Below are 6,000 nucleotides of genomic sequence, written 5' to 3' on the forward strand. Positions count from 1 at the left end.
GCCCCAGATGAATCTCTCTTCTGCCTCTTCTTTGTGGTGTAGCTCACGAGGCCCGAGTTTACTCTTAAAACGAGGGAAATACCTACCTTGGAAGATTGTTTTAAGAGTTGCTTACTCGTCTTCATAACTATTGTCTCCTCAAAATCATTATTATTAATAGTAACATTTATTGAACATGTATTCTGTCCTGTTGGCCACTTGACAGTATTATCTCGTTTAGTTCTCTCAATAACCCTACAAGGTGGGTCCTATAATTGTTCTCATTTTACAGATGAAAAACTGGGGTGCCGAGGGGTTACAAGTCTGCTCAAAGCTACACAGCACATGATGACAGAGTGTGTGAAAGTCCCTGCACCAGACCTGCTGCATCCCGGGTGCTCACTGCATGTTGAGGGAACCACCAGCCCTGTAGGCGGTGTGTTTATAGGTGGATAGGTAAAGCCCATTCATTCTTGTTCTTCCTCCAGGCCTCCTAAGGTTACATATTCCCTTAGGATATGTCTAATAGTGTCTTTCTTTTTCATTTACTGTGAGGGCTTTAGGTTGGGTCTTTGACAAGACTATAGTATTAGCTAGAGTCCAAATAGGACACAATTTGAAGAGAATTAATAAAGAAAGTCCTTATAAAGGTGGAGAGAAAACGCAGGACATGTGCAGGGCTACTTCAGGCTGATTGCTGCCCTAGAGCTGAAGAGGAAGGGAGTGGTCGCCAGAACCGAGGACAGAGACCGTACACAGGGAGCTGCCTGGCCAGAGCTATGCCTTCTGGTCAAAAGATGCAGCCAGCTTGCAGGGAGCCGCAGAGAAGGAGACTGCTGTAATGACTCTCCCAGCCTCCCTCTTCTTTTCCGCTTCCTGCCAGTGTTGCCCCACGGTGAGCCTGCCTGGAGGTTCTTGCTGCAGCCTGTGTGGGCTGAGCTCCCAGGGAAGTTACAGTAGATTCTTGAGGGGCAACTGGAAGACCCTCAACACCAGTCCCATCCCTGGTGTGACTGGGAAATGGGGAGGAGGATTGCAGACTCAGCTTCTCACACTGCTTGGTATTTATGCGGGTTCCAACGTTCTTGGCTCCAGCTGTGTAACAGGTACAACGTTCATGGCTCCAGCTGTGTAACAGGTAGAGCCACTAGGTCGACAGTCACAAGTTACTTTTTATAAGTGCACACGTGGGAGAGTCTGTGGCCATGATTTAATTGGAGGACAAAGAATTGGACTGGTATATCCACAGAGCCTGTGAAGCCTGTTCACCATCTCAGCCAGAACTCTTCAAAGTCTCAGTTCACTGTTTCATAAGCTGGACATAGTAAAATACTCTTCTCAGAGATGAGTGAGGCTTCAGCTAGTCAAAGTCAGTTCATTTTGTGAGATTTTTTATGGAGATAAGTTTTATTATGATGAGCATCAGATGCATTAGTAATTAGACATAAATCTCTTTCATTTTGATTGGAGATAAAAGTGCCCTTGACTTCAGTTTGTTAATTATGTGGCTGATTATGGACTATCATGTCTTAGAGGTTCATTTGGGAGGTTAGCAGCTTGACTTGAAAGGTTATAGGGGTTTTTCTCTGACCTTTGTGTGTGTTAGAAGGTCTCAGGCATGTTGACCAGGATAATAATGATTGTAATAGTACAGACAGTTTCTACCAAGAATCAACCACTTGAAACAAATGTCTAAACCCTCCTTTGTTATTGTACTCTATGTTCCAATGGTGAAAATCCAGAATAAATTTTTGTAATATAAATGGAATGTGTAAGACTCTGTCATGTCGTATCTATCAAGTATCTTCAAGTTTAGACAGCATATTGGTAACTGTGTGGAATAACTGGAACTAATCTCATATTACTTGTGGGAATGTAAATTGGTTCAGTCAGTTTGAAAAATCAGCAGTTTCCACTAAAGTCATGCCTATACCTAGCCATTGAACAGCAGCTCCACTCCTAAATAAACATATAAGAAAAATGACTGCATGTGTTCACTGGGAGGGAAGGGAAAAATAATTTTCTGGGTTCTTAGCTGAGACTCCCCATAATAAAAAGACAAATGAATGGGAGAAAAATGAATTAATTACATACAGGAATCCACAAGATATGAGAATCAAAGGCAGCCATACAGTTAGGCTTGTACCCTATCCTGAGATAAGGAAAGGGACAGGAATCTGGAGCTTCAGAGGAGAGGAACCCACACAGAACTGTAAGAAAGAAAGGCAAGCATTTGGTAAACAAACGTTTGTCCTGCATTGCAGATTAAGTCTAATGAAGAAGTTGGTAACGACTGTGTTCTTAGTACAGTCCCCCTTCCTACTTTTAGGCAGTTAGGGGAGAAGGAAAAACTTTTCCTGTTGCTGGATCTTGTTTGCCTTCAGCTCAAAATGACCCACATGGCGAAGTGGCACATTTTGGGGTGGCCTGTTCTGCCCTCCTTCATCACCAAAAGACATGAACAATGGTGTTATACCAGCCTTATTTCTAATAGCTCCAAGCTAGCCACCCAAATGGACATCAACAGGGAAATGGATAGACGAATTGTGGCACTTTCATGTAGTAAAATATTTCATAGCAATGAAAATGATGAGCTAATTTTAAAAATGATCCAATGACGCGTGCAAAAGCATGACTGCATCTCGAAGGTATTATGTCGGGCAAAAGAAGCCAGGCACGAAAGGAGTACCTGTATGAAGTTCACGCTCAGTCACTCAGTCACGTCCCACTCTTTCTGACCCCAGGGACTGCAGCCTGCCAGGCTCCTCTGTCCATGGGATTTTTCCTGGCAAGAACACTGGAATGGGTTGCCAGTTCCTCCTCCAGGGGATCTTCCTGACCCAGGGATTAAACCTGAGCCCCCTGCCCTGGCAGACAAATTCTTTACCACTGAGCCACCTGGGAAGCCCTGTATGAAGTTCAGAGACAGGTAAAGTTAACTGATGGTGATTAAAAAAAGAAAATCTGTTGTTCCAGGGGGGGATGGGGAGGTATTCTTGGGAAGTTCATGCTCAAAAGAGCTAAACACTCCAGTGGCTTTCCGGAAAGGGTTTTTTAAGACAGTGTGAGAGGGAGGCTCGTGAGATGGATGATCAGATTGTGTTCAGTTCTCTAACCACAATAGTGGTTAATAGTGAGGTAACAGGGTGACGTTTTGGAAATATCGATCATCAGCTTTTCTGATTTTAATCAATCTGGCATCTGCATGCTGTTGGTCAGCATGCAGTTAACTTCTTTCACCTGGCCGGGGTTTTAGTATCTATAAAACAACTCAAAGATATGGCTCAAGATATTATCTATAGCCCTTAAGGAGGAACTAAAGATCCTTGATTTTGTTTTTTAGTTAAACTATCATAATTTTGTCTTGTTTGATTTCCTTTGGTTTATTCTGATTCTGTAACTTTTCTGAGCCTAGGAGGCTAAAGGTTTTTTTTACAGGGAAGAGGCTAGGGACATGGGGAGGCGCGATGAGAGGCCTGTCCCCAGGAAGATCCCATGGGGTCCTGCTTGGCTTTATGACTTAGTAAAATCTTATAGACATCATTAAGAACAGATGTACGTGTTTATCCATAAGGATGTTTGTTTCAGTGCCCTTTGTAATATTGAGCATTTGGAAACAATCCAGTGTTTCCAGAGCATATCGGTAAATATACTTTGTAATAATGTGCAGCTATTTGAACAACATGGTGGGGAAAGGGCCTATATTTATAGTCATGTGTGTTTCTACTAAGAAAACCAGACAGACACAGTAAAGACTACAGGAAACTGTGTTAGTTGACTCAAAAAGTAGCTGTAGTGATGATGAAGACATTTGCAATGTATCAGTTCAGTTCAGTTCAGTTCAGTCACTCAGTTGTGTCCGACTCTTTGCAACCCCATGAATATGGATCTCCTTTAGGATGGACTGGTTGGATCTCCTTGCAGTCCAAGGGACTCTCAAGAGTCTTCTCCAACACCACAGTTCAAAAGCATCAATTCTTCAGTGCTCAGCTTTCTTCACAGTCCAACTCTCATATCCATACCTCACATCCATACATGACCACTGGAAAAACCATAGCCTTGACTAGACGGACCTTTGTTGGCAAAGTAATGTCTCTGCTTTTCAATATGCTATCTAGGATGGTCATAACTTTTCTTCCAAGGAGTAAGCGTCTTTTAATTTCATGGCTGCAGTCACCATCTGCAGTGATTTTGGAGCCCCAAAAAATAAAGTCTGACACTGTTTCCACTGTTTCCCCATCTATTTCCCATGAAGTGATGGGACCAGATGCCATGATCTTTGTTTTCTGAATGTTGAGTTTTAAGCCAACTTTTTCCCTCTCCTCTTTCACTTTCATCAAGAGGCTTTTGAGTTCCTCTTCACATAAGGGTGGTGTCATCTGTATATCTGAGGTTATTGATATTTCTCCTGGCAATCTTAATTCCAGCTTGTACTTCTTCCAGCCTAGCGTTTCTCATGATGTACTCTGCATATAAGTTAAATAAGCAGGGTGATTATATACAGCCTTGACGTACTCCTTTTCCTATTTGGAACCAGTCTGTTGTTCCATGTCCAGTTCTAACTGTTGCTTCCTGACCTGCATACAAATTTCTCAAGAGGCAGGTCAGGTGGTCTGGTATTCCCATCTCTTTCAGAATTTTCCACAGTTTATTGTGATCCACACAGTCAAAGGCTTTGGCATAGTCAATAAAGCAGAAATAGATGTTTTTCTGGAACTCTCTTGCTTTTTCCATGATCCAGTGGATGTTGGCAATTTGATCTCTGGTTCCTCTGCCTTTACTAAAACCAGCTTGAACATCTGGAAGTTCATGGTTAACATATTGCTGAAGCCTGTTTTGGAGAATTTTGAGCATTACTTTACTAGCGTGTGAGATGAGTGCAATTGTGTAGTAGTTTGAGCATTCTTTGGCATTGCCTTTCTTTGGGATTGGAATGAAAACTGACCTTTTCCAGTCCTGTAGCCACTGCTGAGTTTTCCAAATTTGCTGGCATATTGAGCAGAGCACTTTCACAGCATCATCTTTCAGGATTTGAAATAGCTCCACTGGAATTCCATCACCTCCACCAGCTTTGTTCATAGTGATGCTTTCTAAGGCCCACTTGACTTCACATTCCAAGATGTCTGGCTCTAGGTGAGTGATCACACCATCATTATTATCTGGGTCATGAAGATCTTTTTTGTACAGTTCTTCTGTGTATTCTTGCCGCCTCTTCTTAATATCTTCTGTTTCTGTTAGGGCCATACCATTTCTGTCCTCTATCAAGCCCATCTTTGCATGAAATGTTCCCTTGGTATCTCTAATTTTCTTGAAGAGATCTCTAGTCTTTCCCATTCTGTTGTTTTCCTCTATTTCTTTGCATTGATCGCTGAGGAAGGCTTTCTTATCTCTTCTTGCTATTCTTTGGAACTCTGCATTCAGATGCTTGTATATTTCCTTTTCTCCTTTGCTTTTCACTTCTCTTCTTTTCACAGCTATATGTAAGGCCTCCTCAGACAGCCATTTTGCTTTTTTGCATTTCTTTTCCATGGGGATGGTCTTGATCCCTGTCTCTTGTACAATGTCACGAACCTCCGTCCATAGTTCATCAAGCACTCTATCTATCAGATCTAGTCCCTTAAATCTATTTCTCACTTCCACTGTATAATCATAAGGGATTTGATTTAGGTCATACCTGAATGGTCTAGTGGTTTTCTCTACTTTCTTCAATTTAATTCTGAATTTGGCAATAAGGCGTTCATGATCTGAGCCACAGTCAGCTCCCGGTCTTGTTTTTGTTGACTGTATAGAGCTTCTCCATCTTTGGCTGCAAAGAATATAATCAATCTGATTTCGGTGTTGGCCATCTGGTGATGTCCATGTGTAGAGTCTTCTCTTGTGTTGTTGGAAGAGGGTGTTTGCTATGACCAGTGCATTTTCTTGGCAAAACTCTATCAGTCTTTGCCCTGCTTCATTCCATATTCCAAGGCCAAATTTGCCTGTTACTTCAGGTGTTTCTTGACTTTCTACTTTTGCATTCTT

At 42.1% G+C, this 6,000-nt stretch overlaps 1 protein-coding gene across 11 annotated transcripts in view; it reads left to right on the forward strand.

The window, feature by feature from the left end:
• TMCC3 (transmembrane and coiled-coil domain family 3) overlaps nucleotides 1-6,000 on the forward strand; it is a 288,551-nt gene that overhangs the window by 165,047 nt on the left and 117,504 nt on the right. The gene's annotated exons all lie outside the window — the stretch shown is intronic.

Source organism: Bison bison, unplaced genomic scaffold (genome assembly GCF_000754665.1).
Source record: "Bison bison bison isolate TAMUID 2011002044 unplaced genomic scaffold, Bison_UMD1.0 scf7180017864383, whole genome shotgun sequence".
Classification (NCBI taxonomy): domain Eukaryota; kingdom Metazoa; phylum Chordata; class Mammalia; order Artiodactyla; family Bovidae; genus Bison; species Bison bison.